A 24,826-nucleotide genomic window follows, 5' to 3' on the forward strand; every position below is an offset into this window, starting at 1 on the left:
GTTTTGTTTTCATTTTCTTAGCTCAGCTTCAAAGTCTTAAGCTTCAAGATAATGGTAATGCTCATGTTTTATCAATTATCCTGAGTTATGCTATGTTCTGGTATAAGAGGAGTGCATAAATAGTGTCTCTAGTTAAGGACTCTACAGTATTCACACCTTCCTTTACTGTCAAGTTCCATGGCTTAAATTAAAAACCAAATGCATTTAGCAATGCTGCTGTGGCGTAAGTGTGAGGACTAGGTTGTTTTCTAACAAATTCAATTTGTTGTAATTAAAGCTACAAAGAATTGGAATTTAGACAGCTTGTTTTGAATTTTGGCTATTGGCTAAGCTTTTGTCTCTCTCAGTACACCTACAAATTTCAGCCCTTGCATGCTGTAGTACAAAAATCAGTTTTCTGTTTAGCTTGTTGTTTCACTCAGGTGCATGTGTCAGTTTGAGACCAAAACCTGTTTGGATTCTTATCATGCAAGTGATTGATCTGCCTGCTTTTCCCTCTCTTTTATTTCTTCTTTTTTTTTTTTTTTCCCTAGCAAGATGTCCTGGTTGCTAGGCCAACATTACTTAGAATTCTTTGTTTTCCTGGCAAAAGCATGAAGTACTGGTATAGAATCTAAAACATCTAGGTAGAACCAGCATGTATTCTGACTTAAGCAGCCCAATCTGTTAGGACCATATGGATGAAGCTGTTGAGGAAAGTAGCAAACAGCTGCTACCTCTGCCACCTCTATGGAGCTGACAGTGAGTAATGCAAAGTTTATTCTTTACAGGTGACAGGAAGGGGATATATTTACTGAGATGGAAATTATTCCTGTATTTGAAGCAGAGCAAGTGATAGAAGCCTTGTTCAATGATAAAAAGCAAGGAAGGGGAGTGCAGTTCTCTGTAGGTAGGTCTTGAGATTTGTTGAATTGTGTGATTTCACTCAAAGACAGTCACTGGGAGAGTGAGGTTTTGCTGCTGTTGATGGAATTGGACAATGAGGTGGGAAGGGTGCTATCAAAAGAAAGGTGAAGCTGTTGCCCATGAAGTGTATGTATTTGCTGTCTTACTCTGCTTTCTGCCTTTAGCTTCTGGCTTGTCACTGCTTAATCCTCCTTTGAGTTGCTTTTTGTCTTGTAAAAATTTAAGTCAGCTGGATTTGTTAGGCTATGCTGTGAGCAGGGAAACACTATGGAAATCAGACTGGTTTGGTTTGTAATCACTTAAAAAACTGAGTTTTAAATAAATCACCAGCTTTCTGTATCTGATGTTAAAATAAACTGAAAAAGAATGTGTTACAATAATTTTTGTTAAATATGGTGTTGAAAAAAAGACTTGAAAAATACTGTAGTATTCCTTGTTGCCTCTGCAGTCTCAGTGCTTGCTGCAAGTTCTGGTTCTGTCTGGCTGTGACCTGCGGGCATGGAGCTGCAAACAGGACTTCTGGCAGTTCTCCCAAAGGTAGTGACTGGGCAGAGAAGGCCACAAAAAAGTGGGAAGAGGCCGTCACCTTTGTGGTTTTATCCTCATCCAGTATCCGTTATTTCCAAACAGTCCTAGTGCCATCTGCTTATGTGAGAAATTAGAATAATATTCCGGTTGTGTTCCAGAAAATGAATTTTTACCAGCCTGACAGGGTGTTTGAGATGGAGTGGTATTTTAGTGGCAGGGTTCTTGACAGTTTTGTTTTCCTGTGTTGGGTTGGACTGTGTCTTTCTGAAGATGCCTTATTCAGCAAAGCCTTTCAATTGCATCTGTCTGGGACGCTGTAAGGCGACATCTGAGGTAGTAGCCCAAGATTCCATGAATGTGGTGAATATCATAAAAATAGATGGATTAACCTGGATGGGGTGTTATATTTGAAATTATTGATCTATTTAGAATGTTAAAGCAAGTATCACTGATCATTCTTAAACGTCTATAAAGGTAGGAAGTATGTTATGAGTGGGATCTCAGCTACTGAACAAAGACATTTGAAGGTCCTGTGGGTAGAAATTGAATTTTAAAATGCTTACTAAGGAGATGTAAACTAGTGAGCTATGTATTTCTTGTTGTCTTTAAAGAAAAAGATGGTATCTTGCTACAGGGTATATTTTCGAGTTGCTATAGATTGTGTTGGCTGAGATTTGCAAGTTTTATACATTCTGGTGAAAATTTCTCTTGCAGATAACCATTTATCCCTGAATCATGAGGAACTCTTCCTGATTATAAACATCCATGTAAAAATTGACTTGCAGTGATAAGCAATGCCAATTGCACACCGGCTCATTACGTATTGACAACTGAGGTTCAGAAATTAAAAACAGCATTATCAAAAAGAAATTTAGGGAGGGTGTTTGGGTTGTTTTATTCTATTTTTTAAACTATGATCGGAAGGACATTGCTGACTTAAATCTCCTCTTGCCACCAGATCACTTATAAATCAGATCCTTGTCAGTTTGTTGTTTTGGTTGATTTTACTTTATTTATTTTATTTTATTGCCCTGTACTTAACTTCTAGCACTTTGTAGGTTTAATCATATATGGAGAGTGCTATCCTAGATAGTGGCATTAGTTTGATGTATATGTTAATAATTCACATAGATATATGCTTACTTTTTGGTTTTGGCTGTTAGTCTGAGACTGCTGAATCAGCCTCGTAAAACATGAGATACAAACAAAATTGAAACCTTGTGAACGAAGACTTTGATTTATTACAGTCGAATGGTATTTCCCAAAAGCATTCACTTAAGACATGTTAATTTTGTTCTCCCAATGAACATTTAAAGCACTGCTTAGCACCGCACACATAACTGTGCGAGTAACAAGCTGGGTTGACTCTACATTGCAGCTGGCTGGGATGATGAACATGTTACTAATTACTGTGCCTCAGCTGACACCTGAGAACTTTGAACTGCTCTGACACAGTTGCAAGCTATTGTGTGTTCATACCCTTCATGACCTGGGCTAACCCAAACCAGATCTGGCTAAAATGAATTTCAGTACAATTGTTTGCATTAATAAAGTTTTCTCAAAGTTATGCTTGATATGCAATACTTGAGGTGATGATTGAGGAGTTACGCCCCCAGGCTCTGTGTCTGATTTCTCTGCAAGAGATTGCTACCCTTGCAGCAGAACAGCATGAAATGTATCCGGAATGAGCTCTCAAAACGCATACTGAACGAGCTCTCCTCCCTTCCAGTCCCAGATCCTTCACCAAGTAGCACTTAGAGATCTCCAACAAAGTATCTTGCTGTGCGTTTCCTGATTATGTCCAGTGTTCTACACTGTTGCAATTTTCTACCAGTAGATGTCAGCTCAGAACTGGTGAAAGTTTATTCTGTTTCTTTCAAGGTAATTAAAATCAGTGGTTCTGCGGGTTTGGCCTTCACTTTTGTTATCAGGTTGGTTGTTGAGAATATCAGAAAGCACAATATCACTATTCAGACATTCAATGTATGACCGGTGCGACATTTGTAAAGAGATAATTCAGACTGAATAGACGTGTGATTGAATAAAAGGAAGCCAGTTATTCTGTTGGAAACTGAACTTTAAAGAAAGATTTTTCAAGATCGCACTCTGGTTCCAAGTCGACATACTTCTAGATTAAGCTAATAGCCAGGGCAAAGGAACCACTGTGGTGCAGAGGGCGGTAGTAATTTGTGGCAGCCTCTCCGCTGCCAGAAACAGAATTACTGGAACATTCAGAGGAGTCTCTGCCCCAGTGTGAGACAATGTGAAGAGAGGATGTGCTTGGTCTGTACTGCTCTGTTGGCATTTTTTCTTTGTTTCTTTTCTTAGAATTATAGGCCTATTTGTGGCTTGTATGTGTTGCTGGAACATCATCTGATGTGCCATAGCACTGTCTCTGCTTGTTTTATGGCATCTGCTCTGCAGGCGATTGGAAAGACTTAATACTTTGCCCCTGGGAGATGTTCTTGCTTCAGTGCGTTCCTGTGCTTTGTGAGCCGGCATGGATGGGGCAGTCAGAAATTCCTGCTTTGGGGACAGAAGCGTGCTATCCCACTGTGCTGTAGCCGTCTCTCTTGAGGAGTCCTGGAGGCCTACCCAGAGGTGTTAGTGCCCCAGCCATGGAGCGGTGCCGAATTGGTCTGTGCTGCACTGGGAGGGGTTGCTGTGCCCCGTGAAGCAGGGACTTTGGCTCACTGCCACCTCTAACTGAGGATTGCCCTGTTCTATGTGTTCCTGAGCCTTGTCTGCTCAAACCTGCGTTTTAGAAGTGAATTGGTTGCTCTTGCTGGAGAGTATAACAGTTTCTAAAATACCACAATGGAAAAAAGAACTAATATTTGAGGCCAATGGGAATATTCCACCTCTCTGTGCCAAGGAGCCTGTGAAGGGAGCAGTGTATCAGCAAATGGAGAGGCTTAGTAAGTGACCAGTGCAGTCCTCAGGAGTTTTCTCTGTCCAGAAATCTAATAGACTGTTACTGCCCTTGCTCTAACTCTAATAAATAATTCTGGCCAGCATTATTTATTGGGGAGGAGAAATGATAATACAGGGCTGCAGTGGGATGCAGATGCTTGCACTGGAAGAATGGCTTTTCCCCCTTCACCCTCTTACCTCAGCTGTTTTCTGCACATAAATGAGGAAGGGTAAGCAGCATGGATGTACAGCTCAATACAGCTCTGCTCTTGCAATAGTAACACTCTGCTTGTTGGAAATGTTTAGCACCAAATTAGAGCGGTGTTATGTGACTTTTGTGCAGGGTGAGGTGTTGTGTTAGCTAAACCTGCAGTCCATAGTGAAGGAATGAAGAACCTTGCACGGGAGAAGATGAGAGGTCCTTGCTGAGCCCCACTCTTGCAGCTCGGACTGTCCCAACTTCTGCATGTCCTTGGCCGCTGCCCAAAGCTGAGCAGCTGGTACCGGGCAGCTCTGCAGGTGGCACAGAGAACAGGCTGCTGGGGTTGAGAGTGCACCTGTGACACCTGTGTGCTGCTGCTGACCCAGCTCAAGGGCTGGAGCGGGCAGGGGGCGTATGGGGAGGCGTGTGTCCGGGTGAGAGAGCCGTGGCTAAACTCTGGAGCGCGTGGACAAGGAATAATGAGCAGAGAGAAGGGAAGAGTGTTTTGGTACAGCCTTTATTTTAACCGATGCTAAGTCAAATGTTTTTTCAGTAACAAGATATAATAATATTTATTTAAATGTGGAGGACCAACTGCTCCACAGGGTGTGTGCAGAAACTTCCATATCTAATTCTCTGAATCCTGCACTTGGTCTTTCAGCATGGAATTGCACTGTGCATATCTGGTTTTCTTCAGGGAAGGGTCAAAATATGTTAAAATAATCTTTTAAAACAAAAAATAAAATGTTGAGGCTTTGTGGGGAAGAAAGAAGCTGAAGGCAAGTTGTAGATAGGAAAACTGCCTGGGTTTGTTTTTTGAGATATATGGCTGGCTGGAGTCTGTGTTTTAGCTTAAACAAGGGTAATACAATTTGTGCAAGACTGTGACAGCAGAGCATATTTATCTAACTTTTGTTTATTATTATTATCTAGTTTTCTGAATTTCTAAATCTCTGTTTCAACATATTTAGAATTCCTGTTACATTTTCACAGGACACTGCATTTTGTGTTATGCATTTGGTTGTATTGCACGTGCAAGGGTTACAAGAAAGGCCCTATATGTGCATTACTGCTGTACCTTTATATTTATCTGCATGCCAAGATTAATCCAAGATGCGGTAATGTTTTGCCTCAGAGCAATTGTACCAATGAACCTTGACCCTGATCTTAAGAGACTTACTCTCTGTTCCTGTGACAGTTTGTTTATTCTTCACTTCAGGGCCTCTTTTGAGCTAAAACAGCCATTAAGAGCAAATTGTTCCGGACAGCTTTTCTGCCTCTGAGTAACAAAAACTGTGCAACTTATTTTCATTTCTGCCTATACATTTCCAGGTGATTCCTGCAAATATAAATCCACTGTACTATCCGTCTAGCACTGGAATATTCTAAATGTGGAGAAGTGATGTGTGACCTTCCAGTGTTTGTAAGAGTTGCTGTATGCAGGGGACAAAGCCCACTGCACTTTGTGTACTTACAATTGTGAATACAATGTATTTGATATCTGTACTGGAGGAAAAAAATACATCAAGGTACTTCATATATTTTCAGTTATTTGCGTAGGTTCTTATGCTGTGTGAGTGGCAGGCAAAATCATAACTGTATTGTAAAAGAATGTTGAGGGTTTGGTCCTAAGATAGATCAAAAACCCCCTAATTCCATGGAAGGTATAAGTGCTCTGTATTTCTTCAAGTATTTGACTAATCCAATGAATTAACTTTAAAAATATTAAAAATTATTAAAACAAATACATACTTTCAAAAAGTGAGATTATATCCCTGTATTAAACAGTAAATATTTTTTTATTATTGTAAGAAAAATAAATCATCTGTGAAGGGTAAAAGCACAGAAATGGAAAAGGATTGTTTGCCTGTAGTACAGGGGAGATATCAAGGGAAAAATGGAGCCCCCTTCAGCTGTTATTAATAAGAGCTGGATCAAATGCGGGATTTCTTACAGCTCTCATGAGGCACCACAGCTCTTGACTTCACTAATCAAGAATTGAAACTAAATAATTATGAACTATATCTGTCTCTTCACTAAATAATAACTCCTGAGTAGATTTAACATGGTAAAACTTGCTTTATTAAACCTGTTTTAATTAACCAAATACCTTACATTGTTTCAGATACTGCTATACTGTTTCTTCTTATAGGCAAACTACTGAAACGGAGACAAAGGTTGCTTTAGGAATATAGAACTACTTATTTTAGAAGTGTATCTAAAATTAAAATAAATAGAGAGGAAGCTATTGATCTTTTTCAAGCTAAAATCTCAGACTTACACTGCAAATAGTTTTATAGTAGAATAATAAATTGACTGCCCTTTAAAAAACATGTTTTGTGGAATTGTAGTTGCAACATAATTCACATATTGCTGGAAAGGAGGCTTTTTCTTTTTTTCCAGAGATTTTTGTCTGCTGCTGCCACACATCCGAGGCAGCAGTTATGCCTGTAGTATGGCAAGTATTCTTCCTAACATAGCCGAGACTAACATATAACCACATCCTAACATAAGTGAGAATTTACACTACTTAGAATGAAGAAAAAATATTATACTTATATAGATCATATGCAGAATTTTTATGCAATCTCTGATTTTTTTTTTTTTAGTGGAAGTATTTGTATTGTTAACTGTAATTGAAGTTTTTATCTTGTCTCCTCTATTTCTATTTATTAGAAGTTATGATCTAGGAAAATATGAACAAGTGACAATCTGATGGTTTCATGTTGCATTTCATTAATTTTAAAACTGCAAAATTGTAAACTATACAGTATTAATTCTGAATAAATTTATTTAAAGACAGTTGGATAGATGGAGGGTTGAAGTGGGGTCTTACAGGATACTTAAGGTATTCCGTGAACACTTTGTACGACATGCATTAATGGTAAATTTTGTGAAGTGTTAAGTGTTGATGGATGCGATGAACAGAGCTGAGAATTAGTTTCATTACAGCTGCAGCGGTTTGTAAATATGAAGGTTATGACAGCTTAGAGAAGCCAAACCCAAGGAATTATTGCAGAATGAGCACCTGCTTGTCAGCTACGCTACAAGAAAAATGAAACACTAAGAGAAATCTCCCTGTTTTTTCCGTGCGAAGTCTGCTTATATTCAGGTATTATAGTCCTGTAGTGATGATCTGAGGACTTAAGCAGATTTTACAACATGAAGAAATCTTGTCTTGTCTGTATGGTTTTACAGACAATTTTACAGAATATGTAAATTTCACAGGTGGCACACTGTTAGCTGTACTTTTCAGCAAAATTATGTAGGAACATAAATAATTCTAATATTTAATGAAATATGAATAAAGGTCTATTCAATACTTTTTTTTTGAAAAACCTAAATTGAATGGTGTTGCTGAAGCTCTTTTCAAGAGATATTCTTTAAAATGTTTAACATGCCACATACCTTTCTATTAATTTGAAATAGTTTTCAATACTTTGTGTTCTCTCATGATGAAAAATAGTGTCAAATGCCAGTCCTTGGTTGTGCAACATTTTCAGCCAGGGCTGTTGGACTTGTCCTAAAAGAATTAACCTCAGTGCTGAAACATTTCCCTCTTCTGCATTGCTGCTTCTTTTTATTACAGAAGGGAACAGTCCTCTGTAATTATTGGGCAAAATGTTTTGCCCCTAAGTAAAATTGTAGAGAGATTTTTACTTGTCTGTTTGACATCTGCAAACACAAAAGGGCCAGAGCTGCCGCTTGCAAGTGACTTTCTCTGCATCACATTGTGTCCTGTGAATGTAACAGGAGTGGAGGAGTGAGTGTGTCCCATACGTTGGTGAGGTTCCTGCTGCCACAAAATTGTTCTTGCCCAAAATTACAGCAGGCTACAGCAAGATTAGTTTGGTCATTAGATGAATAAACTGTGCCATGATGCATCTAGTCTTTTACAAATCAATAGCCAGAGCAGGAATGGCTATTCGCTTTCTTACAACACACAGTGAATAAGATATTAATGAAACTTAAATCCTTCAAAATTGAAAGGAAACTTTTTTCACACAGTGTGTATTTTCCTTGGGGAAATAATGAATTCAGGATACTGTTTGATATCTAGAGTTTAATGGGATCTAGAAAAGGAGTTGACAGTGAAAACAAAACTCCAGCAGAACCAAACCACAAGCTTACTCAGATTTGACATACTGTTAAGTAAAGAAAGAAGCATTTTAGAGAACAGATAAATTCTTATGCTTCTGACTCTGGGATCTGGAAGAATCTTCGCCTGGGACAGATGTGACCCAACTGTCTCTTGCAGAACTCCTTGAAGTTTTATGAAATGACTGTGGCCAAGGACAAAACTCCCGCATTGCTGGTGAGGAGCAGGAGCTTCCATTCCTGCTGCCAGAAGGTCTGTGCCGCTGCAGATGGGGCCTGGTACCTCTTGCCATAACCTGCTTAGGGCTGGGGAAAGGGAGTATTGGGCCACCTTCTGCCACCCTCCACCACGGGGCTCTGTGGGACTCCAGGGCTGCCTTTTCTTTCCTGTTGGCTCCCCTTCCAGCAAATCTTCGTGACAGACACAGCTGATGCTTCCAGGCACAGTCTTTTTGTCTTTTTGCTGGTAACAATGCTGATTGGAATCCTAATGAAAATGTAATTGATGCGATTAGATTGTCTCTTGTTGATTCTGAAGTGCATGTGGTGACAAACCTCCTTTCTGGTGACACACACTGTAAACAATTTATTTTCATTCATAAAGGAAATATGTGACCTCCAATGTGCCCTTGCTTTACATCAAAGATACACTGTTAAGAGTTTTATCTGATAATTAAGACCTAGCATGAAGATTAAATGTTGTATTTAATTTATACAAATAATTTCTGTTAAACAGCTTCTGTGAATGAAACTACCTGAAATGGAAGCCTTGAAAGTGTTTTATAGTAAATGAAGCATTCAGCATCTTAGTATTTACTGCTGAAATATGATTAATTATATATTATGCTGTTTACTGTGAAAGCTGGATGCACTTAAACATAAACTCTCCTAGATCTATATAAGCTGCCCAACTTGGATGCTTTTCCATTCTCTTTTTGGCAGTGAATTTCATGTATTCTAAGTGAAAACTCCAATCTTTTCTCATTACTGCTGCATGTCTAAATGAAAATCTCTCTTGTAATGTTGGGTGTGGTTATACTTGCTTTATCATTGGTGTTTCCAATAGTTTTGTGGTGGTGATTTGGAACCTGAATAGTAGAGACATCCCATCTCTAAAGTAATGGTAAGACCATAAGAAAAACTGAGTGTCATGCTACAAAATTAGGCCCCTTCTACCCCTTCACCCCCCTTACCCCCAAGGCTGAAGTTGGCTGAGCCACAAATAGTTTAGTTGAGGGGGTTGTTTACAGTCTTATGCAAAGGGCTTTTATTCTGCATATGTTACAAATAATAGCTTTGGACTTATAGGAAGATCCTAGAATGTTACTCTGACATCTGTAAGTCGTTATTGGAAGTTACATTCCAGGTCTAAGGATCTCTCTGACACCCCCTCCTCCCAGATCTCTGCTGGAAAAAAAACCCAGCCCCTCTGTGTTTGAAAAAAACGGTTCTGCTATCTCTTATAGTAGCTATGCAGATAATCCTTACAGTCAAAGTCCAGCCTCTCTCCTGTGGATCAACAATGGCTTAAATTCGTGACAGTGACTGCGATAATAGGAGAAAATCCCTAACTGTTGGGAGAGCAAATTGTCTGGTGAACATATGTCTAAATGCTAAAGTTCACAGGCTCTTTAATCTGAAGTGGCCTGATTCAGCCACTCTTACTTGTGTCAAATAATGTGTGAATTTTCCCAATGAGCAGAGCTAATGGGACTGGGGCCTCAGCTGAGTAATGCAGGTTCCCACCAGGAACAAAATGCAGCATCCTACAGAATAGTATGTACTTTTTCGTTGGCTTATTTTGGCCTGAGTCTCATCTTTCTTTGAGTCTTGGTGTTTGGCTGGTATTTGTTCACTAGTACCACTAGGAGATCTGAACTCGTGTAAACTGGAACAGTGAGGGATTCCAACTTGCTGCTCTCCAGGCAGATGACCTTGTTACAGCTCTAGTCAACACAACTTAAACGCTCAAGCAATTTCATTAACTCTGAGGGGAACAACTTATTAACTGATTTGTAAACACATCAGCAACTGGTTGAACTGGGGCTTGATGAAGGTGTGCATTACGGATAAAGCCCCCTAAAACCTTCACTGGCAAAGGTGGGTAAGAGGATACCCTGAATCAGAGTACCACAATAATCCAGGCACTGTTCTGGCATGCAGAACAAACAGAAGTTAATGCTAAAAGTAGTAAAGTAAAACCACTTTGTAGAAGCTGGCTGGGGTTTTTTTTATGTGTAATATACAGAAAGGGGAGAGAGCAATGTAATTGGAGATTGTCATGAAAATGTTTTGTGAAATTTCTCAAATTAGCCAACCATTATTTTAAGCTCTTTTGTGAGAATCTTTAATCTGATAAAACTGATTTTTGCCATTTTTTTAAATTGAAAGGAAAAATATTTAAGTTTAATCTGACTAGTTTCGACGTATGCAGAAAACATATGGTAGAGAAGTGTGAAAAACTTGCAGACAATTTGTATATGTAATTGACTGCTTCTCTTTTCCTACATGCTAACATAAAAATCAAAATGCTAGCACATTTCTACATTATATAGTTGGTAAAAATATAATTTGTAAAAATATAATTTAAAAAAATACAAATAATTTTGAAAGCTTTCATAATAATGCTTATTCTTTTAAACATGTCACAAAGGCTGCAAGAAAGCAGAAAAAGGGGCCAACTAAAAAAAGATTGCTCACATTTACGTAGCTTAAATTAACAGTGGGCTTGTATAACGCTTTCCTTTCTAGAGTGTGATAAACCCCATGTGCAATATCTGTATTTGTTGGCAGATGGAAGATGGGAGCAGAGAGAGGTGTTTCTCATTTTAATGGATCTGCTTGCTTTCTTTTAATAATAACCAAGAAACAAGGTATCCTTTTACTGTGCTTGGCTATATGTACTTCATTGCCTAAAATTGCCCTGAGCGTATTAATGGTATAGTACAACATTCAAATATCATTTGTGGTGGGTGTGGGAGTCAAGGCCTCATAGCTGGGCTTGGGAATATCTACCATGGGAAATCTCTTATGAAATAGCTGTTACTTCGTGCGGTGTGGTCCATTCCAAATGCTAACCATTTACTCCTCAGATATTTTTCATAAGCCTTGCAGATAAGATATCTCTGTGGGGACTGATTTAGCTGAGTTCAGAAAACTAAGCTCTCACCAGAGATGGGGAAATCACCCCACCTCTCTTTCAGTTTGGTGGTAGAACATTAATGAGGGGAGCAATAGTCTCTGGAGCTTCTCCCCACCCTTTAAGACATCATATTCATATTAGCAATATTTATTATCTAGAAGGGTGACCCAATGTCAGCTGTTTTCCATTTTTGCTTATAGCACCCTGGAGAAAAATGTATATCTAAGTAACAATTTACATTTTCATTTCTATATTTTATTGCAGCAGAGCTGGTTGCAATACCATAGTAACAGTTGCTTTGCAGATTAACTTTTCACAGCATTTAATTCTTTGCCAGAGTGGAGGTGGTTAAAAGGCTTGTGGTAAGAACTGGTAAACCCACAATTCTGAATAATTAAGTGCTATTGTTTTTTTGAAATAACTTAAGTAGGAAACGCTTGTCTGTCTTTAAAGAAAGGCAAATATTTACAAAAATAAGTAAAAAGAAATTTTCAGTGTATTATTTTGCTGCAGGACTTGCTTCATATTTAATGGGCATGCATATCATATTCAACAGCATGTGCAATGTGTAAAGACAATTTTACAACTTCTACAGCTGTTCACCACATGTGTGGCTGCATGGGGAAAACAAGTATGAGCTACAAATGCTCCCCAGCTTATGCGCCTATGAGAGATGTATATGGTTACAGTAAAAAAATGTACATATAGGCGTTGTTAATAAAATGCTGATAGTTACCAAGGACTAAGTTTTGAGTAGCACAGCAAACCCTCATTTCAAAAACTACATGGAGAACAAGAAAATTCAACTAAACTGCTGAATACGTTGGTTTGGACCTTTTTTACCCACAGGAATTCAACAAATACACAAAACCCAATCTGGGATTTAGTTTTACTACTTAGTATAGGAATTACTGTCAAACATTAACTGTATTTCTTGTAATAGAAAAGAGAGGAGCCCAGTCATAGGTTTCATCTGTCTTTTGCTAACTTGACCTAACAGATACTAACTTGGCCTTTCTGCTGGATGGATGATTCCATTTGTTGCCATCACACTTGTTTAGAGAAAAGGTAAAGGAAGGTATATTCCATCACAGCAACCACGCCTGGTTTTGGTTTGAAAAGAAAAAAGTGTTCTCATACCTATGCTCTAAGTCTGTTTTATCATTAATGTATGTGGGATTTAATTTGCTAACTTTTGTTTCAAACACTGAAACTTTGGACCCAAATAATTCAGCTGCCGTCTCTTCAGGATCTGAATTCCATCCCATACAATGAAATAGGACTGTGGCTAAATACTTTTTCTTTGAAGAAGTAAAAACATTTAAGAAATAAAGGTAAGCACAAGACAGTATTTCCTCTGGTATGTGTGTCTCACACGTAGAGGTATGGATATGCAAGGTTCCGGGTGTAATGGAAGAGTCATGTGTGTTTTGTTTGAGAAGAGAAAGAGATCCGGAGGAAGGATTCTACGGTCCCTTTGTGGACCGTCAGTGAAGCTCTCTCTCCTTAGCAGAGGCCCAGCACCATGCCTGGACACCACATGGAGGCAAAATAGGAACAAAGAAGAGCAGAGCAGTACGTGAAAGCTGTTTGTCTGCCTTGGCATAGGTTTCAACCTGAAAAGCAGAGATCTAAAAATGTTTTGTGGATGTGAATTCACTTTGAGTGTGAACATCTTAGAATAGTACCAGACGCATCCATTTGGCAGGCAGTAAGTGTTAATGCTGTCAGTGCCCCGCAGTGTCTTGTCTCTAAGTTCTTCTGGCCATTGTGGGTCCCTGCAGAGCAGTCGGACTACACTTGAGTCCTGTGAGGTATTTGGGATGCTGCAGCATTTCAGGTTGGATCAGGAGTGGGCTTTGGAATGAACCTCCTGGTCATTCCCACCTATGGGATGTTGGTTTGCAAGAATGTTTGCAGTCTCAGAGTGTACAAATAGGATTCCTCCTGGGTGAAATTGAACTGTGACCCACTTCCTAAAATGCTCCAACAACTAATGGACGTGCAGCCCACACTGGAGTTGATTGGAAATAACTCCCCATAAACTGTGTGTTCTGTCAACATCAGACCCTCAACACATACAGCTTTATTCTATAGACCCCTTCCTATTGTACTGCACTAGCTGTTAATAGATACCCACAGTCTGATCATTAACACATCTTACTCTTTCAAAAAAATGATTATGGGAGCCTGTTCTTTTGTCTCCTCTTACTTCTGGTATTAATTACTGTTCATTAACGAAGTGGTTGGTCTATTTCGTGGAAGAAACAGGCTGAGATGGATGGACGCCAGCCAATGTTCCTTAGCATGAGGCCTTTCTCACCCTCATAGTTATAGTTTTGTGGCTGACACATTAGGAACAATTTCCAATGTAGTTAACTATTCTGCTTCTGTTGCATCTTGATGTCAAAATATCTTGGTGCCTAAATATCTCTATATTTAAGTGAGGTGAAAAAAAATATGTTCTCTTTATCTGTGAGATAACAAATGGCTCTCTGGTTTATAGATCTTCCTGTCTATCTATGTGTACTGAGATGTATCAGTATATTTTCTAGAGTAGGTAAATGCGACCTTCCGTGTTTTAAAAACTGTATGTTGTGTAGAAATGTGTTTTGGTTTTGTTTTGTTTTTTGTCCCGAAGAGCAATTAAATGAAACAAATGAAGTGTCAAAAAGAAAATGCAAGCACATCATGTTTCCTTCATGGTAATTTTTGTCTCTTGCACCCTATGCAAGTTGAATTTTTTAGGTATATTTTGGCTAGTTCAGAAAAGCATAACATTTTCAGTGTGACCTTTAAAAACTCCTGCAGATTTCTATTGCTATGGCAGATGTCTGTAAATACCTCAGAAAAAAAATCTTGGTGCGGATGAAACTCCCAGTCCTTGAGATTAAATTAATACTTAAGGCATCAGTAAAATTGAAAGACCTGAATAGATTTACTGGACACATAAATTTATGATCTCTGCTAAAAGTATAACTCGCCTTTGATTGTTTCCTTTTGTCCATAGTTTTCAACAGCGCCGAGTGTGGAATTTTGTTTATCTGATAAACTTCAGATGGTTCAACAGATGCACAGCTCACACATGGTGAGTGTAAGCAACCTGTTTTGTACAAAAGGTTCTTGGCCCTGTGATATAGCAGGGCCTGGATTGTCCCTGCTTTTAAGCAGTTTCCACATGATAACATTGAGGGCACTGGCTCTCACGTACTTAGTTCACTGATGTCCTTCACCTCATTATCACCTTCATCTTTCACATTGCCAGTTATGTGGAACAAATAATTCAGAAATACAAAGAATTCTTCTTAAATTGTGCAAGGCAGGGAATGTTGGTGGGTTATGAGAAGCAGCTGTGAGATTTACCAAGGCTCGTGTTTGAGCCCTTAGTAAGGAATATTAGTGAAAACACAGCTAGCTGAATATACTCTGGACCGTGTGTGAGCTGGTGTTTCACATTTTTTGTCTTTGGATCGGTGCTGTGATTGGTGCTGTTGGTCAGTTTGTATCAAGGTGCTTTCAGCTACTTATCTGCATGAACTTCTGTGTTAAAGATTGTCTTCCTCTGCAAGCCCCATTCTCACTAGAGCAATCGAGAGACCCAATAACTTTTCTCTCAAGGTTTGGTAAAGGAGTAGATAGGAGGTTGGTCTATTTTTCCTTTTCTCTCTCTTGTGCTCAAGACTTCTCTTGATCTCTTGTGTGTAAGCAAAGCAAAAAGAAACTTGCATTTGGTTTTTTAATTTGTGAATGGCAACAAAGAATGGATTTTGATAGCTATTCACAGACATCTACACTTAATTGATACTTTATGAATCAATTTATGACATGAGAGTATTCCAGCAGCAAATTATGTGTCAAATTTAAGTGTAAACCCTTCAAATATTATATGTATGCACTTGTCTTATATCTCTACTCAGACTCAATGAAGGACAGTGAAGACTAATAGGTCACATTCCCTGGCACATGTGTTATTGCAATTCCAAGGACGATGAACTAACACATGGGAAAAACAAATAAATATCCCACATAAGGCATTAATCAGTAGCAGCCTAAAGCAAAATAAGGAATGTAACATATTACAGACCACTTTGGAGGCATGGGATTGAGATCCAATGCTTGCAAAAAGACTCTAATTCTTAGATGTATACACAAAGACAAAATAATATGTCCTCTGAAATAGTTAACGCTGCACAGTGTATGTGAAGGAAAAGCTTTTGTGCTAATCTGTAATTCCAGACAGATCTGAACTGTAACTCACGTAGGAAAGTATAAAGTTAAGCAGTTTTACACATTTATTTTGTAGTAGTATTGGTATTATCCATTGCAAAAGAAAATGGTGAGCTCTCCAGCAGCAGTTCTAAACCTGAGCACGGAGCAGCAGTGCAGAATTCCTTCCTCAGACTTCTGGAGTTCAAACAAGAAATAAATTGGAGCCTGGGGAATACATCACTCAGTGATTCCCAAGGCCAGAAGCTTTGCCACAGGTTGGTATTTCAGTTCGTATAGCTAGTAGGTCTAAATGAGTGACTTCCTTGTGGGGGAGCAATTTTGGAAACAAACTGTGTACTAAAGAGAGACTCATTTTATGGTTCTGCTTTAAAATTGGGCTCCAAAAATATCAAACTGTATCACCTTATAAGCATTTTGTGACCTCCCCATTCTCAAGCCCCTTTGCAAACAGACTGATAACAAAACAGTAGCTTTATTTAGTAAAATAAGGACCTGTGATTTCTGGATTTGTGTGTGTGTGTGTGCTGTTGTTTTATTGTTTTTTAACCCTTCACATGATTTTTTTTTTTCCCAAGTTCACTGGGATGTATAGCTAGATTCTGAGCATCTAGCCAATTTATTTATTTTGGGACAGAAATACAGCTTAAGCAGTCTTATTTCAGGTATTTTTGATGTGCTTGATGAAGTTTACTTCATGAAAGATAATTACTTCATATCTGGATGCTTGACTTTTGACTCTGCTTCATCTGCGAGGCAGACTGTACTTGAATCTCCTTCCATTTCTGTGTCATGACCCAGGGAATCATGTCCTTGCAATCAAATCAGATTGAGAAGGGAAGAAAAAAAGGGACGGGGATGAAGAACAGAAGATCAAAAGCGCTAGAAGAAAATATCCAAGCCACATAACTGATACAGTGCGTTAAACTTCAGTTGTCAATTACTTTGTCCTGCCTTCCTTTCTTTCACTCACCTTGGCTAACTCAAGGTGTTACCTCCCTACGCAGCTTTGTCTTGATGTTTTTTACTAAAAGATTTGGGTGCCTGTGGATACTATATAAATACAAATAATAAAGTAATTAGGCCATTGTATACATGAGAATATTTTTGCCTGTGATATTTACATCTTGGCTGCGAAGAATTTCAACCCATAATATGGTCTTGAAACCACAAGCATGCAGTATAAAGTTCAAAACAGAATACAGCAGTTTGGGACCCCATCCTGCAAACCACAAAGGCAGTTTTAGACAAATGTATAATTCCTTATTTTAAGTATTAACAGGAGTAAAGATAAGTTATTTAATATGTGGACTTGAACCTGAAACTGTGTGCATGTTATTTATTAATTGTTTTATATGACTAAGTTCTAGGTGTGTTACGATCAAATGTAAAGGGGATTATGGAGAACTGAAGAGTTTTAAGTCACCTATGGACTCCTGCCTATTTGATTAGATTTTGGATTGGGCTTTAAACAGAGAGCATGCAACATGAGGAGTGGCATCCAGCCAGAAAGAAGTGATTGAGCAGGGAAGGTATGCTACTTTCCCATTTTTCTTGTTTGATCTTTTGTTGATTCCTCCCCCCACCTTCTCTCGTGCAGTCTCTTTCCTCCCTCTTCTGGTCTGTTGTGTTTGCACTTGTTAGGTTGAGGGCCTATAAACATCTTATCAGAAAAATGTTGGAAGGAGGGTAAGGGGCATATCAGAGTCAGTAAAAGCGGGGTGCTGGGTACAGGGGAGCCTGGGAGGCACAAAGGGGATGGCTGGTCACACTGGAGGGGTTTGTTTTAGTGTTTTTGGTTTGTGGTTGGTTGTTTTTTGGTTTGTTTTTTTTTTTTTAAACCTGAAATCTTTAGGAATGTCTTATTTGAATTCATCTGTAGCATCAGTTTTGAGTTCAAACCCATGGTACTGGCAAGGATTGGGTTGTGTATAACTTGTCTGTGTTTGGAATCATTCCAGATTTGCTGCTGCCCTTGAAATTCATCCCCTGCCTTAATCCTAAGTAACTTTCAAGTGTAGACAAGCCTAGCAGTTAAACTCTAACATGTACTTACCTTTGGCAAAAGTTCTAGGTGTTCAAGGAATGCAGGATCATTCAATAAGGAACGGAGAATTTTACCTCATTAGTTTGTATTAATGAATTATTTCCTAAGAAGCTTTTCATGGCTTAAATTTTATTAACAGCACCTTCTTATTAAAGGTTGTGTGGGGAGAAGCGTATAACTGTAACAGCGGAGTCACTGCAGCTTAACTAGTCCTTTCCTTCCGCTGCCTCCAGTTGCACAATGAAACTCTTCACCTTAAAGCGCAAAGTTAATTTTAAATAATGGCATTTTACCTCAGAGAGGGACAGACTGGGTGACCTGGGCAATAACTGCAGTCGTCTGAACATACTTCTTGTGCTTCATCCCAATTCCAAATCGGTCTTATGTACAAGATATCCTTATAAGATGCCTATTCATCCACTCCTTTTTCTAAAGTCAGTGAAGTAGGATATTTACTTCTTTCTGGACTTTCAAAACTGCCAGTGCTTCTTTGGCATTTCAAGAGTACGGCTGCTGGCCTGTTTTCTGGATCCCGACTTACAGACCTTGTGTGGACTTAATGTAGAACGTGATCTGTAAATTTAAAAGCAGTCAAACTGTTCTTAGAACAGCGTGGTTTTCCCTATTGCTTATATATATATATATATATATATATATATATATACACACACATATAATGCTATAGTGGCTCGGACAATCTTTTAGCTTTGAAAAGATTCTGGACACTGTATGAACTAAGAGTTTTGTGAGAATTAGCCCTTACTAGTGTCTGAGAATAATTTATTTGATCTTAAAATATTTTGTGACAAGAAAATATTTCAATATTAAGTTGCTCATTTATGGAAGCCTCTGCTTTCAGGATCAGAATTTGCAAGTCAAATTGAGAATAAATATTTTGTAGAGCTGTTATACCCTCTGTTTCTTTTGGTGGGTCAAGTACTTTTAAATACCATTATAAATAGGCAAGTGATCATCAGATGCCTACATCCTGCAGCAACTATTTAAAGCCTACTTCTACTTGTGGCAGTGGATTCATCATAAGAATATGTCCATTAGCAGGAAGTATATTCAGTGTCGTACCAACTACGGCACATAGTCTCTAGCTCTGTGTTTAGTCCCAAAGCCCCAGTGTAGCATCATTACATAAGGCAGAGAGGATTCTGTGTTTCTTAAAGCTGTGGAAATTACCCAGGCAATAATGGCTTTAGTATGGTAAGGTGTTGAGTAAAAATGAACTTTAATTCTATTGTTAAACTCAGGTTTATGAAATTTGATTGCTGTAAAGATCTAAAATAATTAATTAAATTAAATAAATTAATAAGCCCTGACCTGAGAGGGATTAGTTAGGTCAGGTCAGATTCCATTTTAGTGGATTGATACCGCTTCTATCTTGGGTGGTGTGAACTCAGCTGACTCTTCAGCACACATTAGAGCTTTATGAGCATAATGTGAAATTAGTAGTTGATGCTGGCTCTTAATTTTATGTGGGTAGTAATTGAGTAGTTGTTATCCATGGAAGTATCCTTACTGAACTTTATGGGCCTGTGCAAATAAAAGCATTGACTCAGAATTTATGCTGTTTGAAAACGAACAAAACACCACCACACAACAAAAACAAAAACCCCAAAACCCAAAAAGCAACCAAAAACTAGGGAAGGAAAAATTAAGACATTAAAACTGATGTTAATAGTAGTTTTAACTCTGTAGCGCTCTGAAAACCTCTAATCTTCTTGCAAAAGTCAACTGTCATTGCATTCATACCACTTAGTGAGGGTAACACATTACATTGCTGGATTAGGCCAATGCCTGCTAAGTGAAATAATCCTGCCCTGGACAAGAAGTTAATCACTAGATCAGCAAATACTTTAAAAGTATGTAAACATGTAAATTATATATATAATTGTGTTCCACAGCTGTGAAGATTGAACGCTGCAGTTAAGATGGCAGTAATTTTCCTTGATTTTAATAGGAAATTAGGTGTTTTCTGCTTATTTTGCCATGAAATGTAAAAAAAATTTAAAAAATAAAAAAAATTGTCCAAGCCAACTGTATATCACAATGTTACTGGGTGAGCCAACTCGTGCACCTGATTGTGCTTCTGTGTGGCAATTTTTTACATCTTCAGTCCGTGAACTTTCTATACATCTGCTCTCATCTGAGTTACACATTATAACTAAAAATTAGTTCTGAGTACGGTTTGGAGATTCTTGAGCTTTTTCAGACACCAGGGCAAGCATTGTGAAGTCTGAACTATGGCCGAGGCTGCTCAGTACCTGACAGAACTGGCTCCAAGGACAACAGTCAGTTCTTAACCCATAACAGGGAAAATGGTGAAAATATTTTGGCTGGGGTCAGACCTGTGTACAAAGGATTTGATTTTGCCGAGACTTGTGCTCACATTTGACTTCACACACTTGAACAGCTCTCATGGCTGCTCATTTGAGTGAACCTAATCTGTTTAATTTTATCTTTGTGGGATTGGGACCTAAATGAGTATTTACGACAAAAATAATTGGTTTGCTTAAGTTTCAATCCCATTTTTAATCAGCACTCTGGAATTTCAGCTAGCGGAAATGTAGTAGACACACAATATGTATTGAAATACATACGTTGCATTTACTGCTGTAGAATATTAATTTTCTGCTTTGTTGAAGGGACTTCCCCCACCTCCACATCTCTCTTGCAAAGATTTTTGCATCCTAGATATAGACTGAGAGTGATAAGAGGAGTGTGTCATGCTCCAACATGCACAACTTTTCAAACGCGCTATTTCTTATTTATTTTTAGGAAGTGGGCTTTGGCTGCTGACAAGCAGCCTGAACTTGTATTTTTCTTGTTTCTGCAGGTTTTATAAGCCTGTTCACTGAAATATTTAATGTAGACTAGATGCTTATTATGGCAACCTTTGAAATAGTTGCTGGAGGTCTCTCAGATATCAATGATGTAGAAGTTTTGAGGGGTAGTTTTTGGGAGTGCTCAGCACTTCCCAGGACCCAGCCATTTACTGGTGTATGATATGATATGTGCAGAGGAACTGCAAACAGGTAGAGATCAAAATTAATTACATGTGGCACTATATTATTTTAGGTTGCAAACTGGCCTTTCAGTAGTGGCTAAATTGTGTCTGAACTCCTCTGGGGTAGATGTAGGAACTCAGTATTGGTGATTCAGGGACAAATGGGCCTGATTGTTAATGAAGTTAAACAGCACCATAAAAAAAATAAATCTACTTCCCCCCCCTTAAGAAAGCAGATTAATCTAGTAAAATTTTGTTGAAACATTCTGGAACTCCTCTGCATTTTTCTGCATCTCTGCATGGTCTTCGTGCCTATACAGGAATATTTGCTTATTTGGATAATAGGATTAGGGTTCGATTTTGTGACGGGAGCTGTGCTGTATTGATGTTTGCAAGGTGCCAGCAGTGCTAAGAATTACTATGACTCCTAGAGGACACCTGGGTGATGAGAGAGTAGAGCAGCACAAACCTGTGCTTGGGAGCCTAAACAGACTGTGTGAGAAGCTAACGCTCTGCTTACCCGTGCTGGAGGAGCAGATTATTGTTGAGCTGGGCTATGGTGAGGGGATGCAGCTCCCTTGATGACAGCTCGCCCCAACATTCAGTAGACCTAACATTGTTGGAGTATTGACAAACTTAGGAGTGTATTCTGAGCAATATTTCTGTTATGTCCTACCGTGGAGTAATAAACCCCGAATAACCGGGACTGTCTTGCTCAGTGTGTACAGTCCTGGCCTGAAGCTGGCTGTGGTGGAGCTCCGTGGGTGGGGTTACCTGTGTGCCAGGGCAGCGTGCTGGGGCGGCCCCGGCCCCGCTCCGCCCTGAGCGGCTGCAGCGGCCGGGACACCGGGCTGGGGGTCCGCACCGCCCGCCGGGGGGCTGCGCCTCAGCGCGACAGAGGTGCGGGGGTGACCGTTCACAGCGCAAGTTGTGTCTAGCGTCCCGTGTTGGGTACGGGTCCAAACGACATTACTTGACGCGGTATGACAACTGCTTAGCGTGATGGTTAACGCAGATAGTTTAAAGCCGTTGCTAACGAAGGCGCGGGGAGCGGGTGCGGGCTCTGTCACTGCGGTGCCCTCGCCCGGCTCGCAGCTCTGCGGGTTCGAGCCCTTGGTGCGGCCGCTCCGCGCTCAGGTGCGGGCCGGGGGCGCGCGGGGCCGGGGCCGCGCGCTGGGCGGGGGCGGGCTGGGGGCCGTCACGAGGCTGGCCCCGCCCCGCGCCCAATGGCGGCGCGGCCCCGCCCCCCCGTCCCGCCCGCCTTGTTTCCGCGCGGCCGCGCCATGGGGTTACTGGCGGGCTGGGGGCCGGGCGGCCGCGCCTCCTCCTCCGCCGCCTCCGCGCCGCCTCCTCCGCGCCGCGGGCCGGCAGCAGTGGCCGGCGCTGGGCGGCCTCGGCCAGGGCTGCCCTCCCGCACCGTCCCGTCCCTCCCGGCCGGCGCCGCGCTGCCCATGGCGTAGCCGCGCTGCTGCGCGCCTGCCCCCGCGGGACGCGGCGTGGACTGACCTGCTGCCAGGTACGTGCGGCGGCCGCGACCCCCGCCCCAGCGGCGGGCGGGTGGCCCGGGTCGGGCGGAGGTGCCGGGCGCCCCGCGGGGATGCGCGGCCGTGGGGGCGGGCGCGGGGTGTGCGCCCCGGGACGTGTCACCCTGCGCGGGGGCAGCGGCGGCGCTGGGCGCGGTGTGAGGGTCCGGGGCGGCCGCCGCGGAGCTGCCGGGCTCGGCGTGCGGGACCGCGGGGCCGGACGGGCAGTGTGCGCGCCTGGCCGGGTCAGCAGCGCTGGAGGCGGCTCCGCGGTGCGTGCCGTGCAAGCGTGCGGGCTCCGTGTGAGGATGGAGAGGCGGGAGGTGGGCTTGTGGCGGTGGAAGGCTGCAGGTGTCCCAACAGAAATCGTGTGTGTCGGGCTGGTCGGTACGTGCTGGGCGAGTTACTCGCTGGCACCGAGTGGAACCCTTCCTAGATGCTAACACCCCCGTGCGTGTCGTATCCTTAACGCGGCCAGGTGGGAGCTTCGCAGGCTGCTAGCAGAGTGGAAATTCAGTGTTTGTGAGAAAATACGAAGGCCAGTATCATGTAACTTCATTACAATTTCATTGATGAGTTGTTGACCTGTGGGATTTATCGTTGTGTAATTTGCAGGGGATGTGCTGGAGTTGATTCACTGTAACCTTCTAAGTACATCTCTCTTAGCAATAACAGTAATATGTCATTAAAGTTAGATGTAAATTAAGTAACTTTTTCAACTTTCCCCACTTTTAGATGCTTTTGTAATTCTGAAGTTATTGCCATTGAAGTCAAACAGTATGTGAGATGATACTTTTGTCTGTTGCAAAACAAAAGACATCAGGTGTGCCTACATGTGTAATTACATCTTTTCCACTTGCTGTGGATATAACCAGATGTAAGTCTACTTATCTCAGTTCTATTAAGCTGTAGCTGTAATCTGATTGCCTAAATTTATTATTTTCTTCTCAAATGTGTGATCATCAGCACAGTTCAGTTTCAACAGAAACCTCTTGATAAGGTTTGTGACCTATTAGGGAGGGACTTGCTGTGATTTTGTTCAAAGAAATAAATTTTTCTGGTTGGAACCATATTTATACCCAACTTAAGTTGTGGGTTGTTTTTTTTTTTGGATGAGGCCTAACTGGCTGATATTAGACCCCCTCTGGGGAGAAAACCCGAAGTGAAAGATGCCTATTTTTTGATGGCTTGTAGGACCAGCTGGGTTTGACTCACAGTGACCTGGAGTGCTGTTGCTATTGTGGTCTTACATGCAGAAGACTGTAAAACTATATGTGTAAATACAACTTCTTCCAAAGACAAAATCTATTTGTTTATCACTTCTTGCCAGTAATACTTTATTTCCCTTACAGTCCCCATTTCTTCCATGAATGCCAGGGCCTACATGAGTTGGTGGCTGGGTTTTAATCAGCACTGCACAGGTGTCCTGTCAAAGTGTTTCTAACAAGAGTGCTAGCAAAACGTTGATTGAAGATGCTTATTCATTTGAAAAGCTCCAGTTTAACCCATGAAAGGTTAAGGGCTTGAATTCCAGCTGAGGAGGAGCTGATCTTATTAGGATACAGACCTGGGCTGACACCAGCGGCCGCAGCTGGGGCTCGGTGTTCCCGCAGCCTGGGGGAGGAAGGGAGGGACGGGTTTTGGAGGGGGGGCAGGTTCTTGGCTTCCTTCAGTGAAGAGTCCTTTGCTCTGAAACTTGCTTCCCCCAATTGTTTGCTATAGTCCAACCTTGTTAAGTTTAAAGTGACACTTCAAATTTTCCTCTTCTACCCTGTTTTCTCTCTCTGGGGAGGTCATGTTCGATCATTGATTCTGGTGGACGTTTTGTGTGCCCAGAGCCCCAGCTAGGCAGAGCATGTAAATTGTATCCGCCATGGATGTGACTTCTTTTAGAAAGTCAGCTTCAGGTTTTGTTTCTCTGGTGTGCGAAACATCTTTTAATACCCCAGCGTCTTGGTGCTGACCTCTAGGAACAGTGTTTTGAAGTTAATTGCTAAACCAGCAGGGGGAACACAGAACTTTGTCTCTACGAAGTCTCCCCTCTGGCTGCAGCTGCAATTTGTTGAAACTTTGGGCCTACACTTTGATAGTATTTCTTTAGAAGATAAATGTCATTTTACTTTAAAAAAGCCCCACAACCATACATTGGAATAAACAAATAATTTTTGAATGCTTGTTTATTAGTTTGCTCTAGCAGGCATGTCTCCCGCTCTTCTGAATGGAA

General features: G+C 40.8%; 1 protein-coding gene and 1 long non-coding RNA gene across 3 annotated transcripts in view; both read left to right on the forward strand.

The window, feature by feature from the left end:
• The window catches only part of LOC110361442 (uncharacterized), a 104,887-nt gene extending 94,102 nt beyond the window's left edge, over nucleotides 1-10,785 (forward strand). Inside the window, exons 5-6 of the long non-coding RNA XR_010474378.1 lie at nucleotides 771-889; nucleotides 1,355-10,785. This is a non-coding gene — a long non-coding RNA (uncharacterized LOC110361442). The remainder of the gene's footprint in view (nucleotides 1-770; nucleotides 890-1,354) is intronic.
• Nucleotides 10,786-22,345: 11,560 nt separating this feature from the next.
• The window catches only part of TGFBR3 (transforming growth factor beta receptor 3), a 116,154-nt gene continuing 113,673 nt past the window's right edge, over nucleotides 22,346-24,826 (forward strand). For both annotated transcript variants that reach the window (XM_065072617.1, XM_065072618.1), the window contains exon 1: nucleotides 22,346-22,595. The gene's annotated coding sequence lies outside the window, so the exon portion shown is untranslated. The remainder of the gene's footprint in view (nucleotides 22,596-24,826) is intronic.

Source organism: Columba livia, chromosome 8 (assembly GCF_036013475.1).
Source record: "Columba livia isolate bColLiv1 breed racing homer chromosome 8, bColLiv1.pat.W.v2, whole genome shotgun sequence".
NCBI lineage: Eukaryota > Metazoa > Chordata > Aves > Columbiformes > Columbidae > Columba > Columba livia.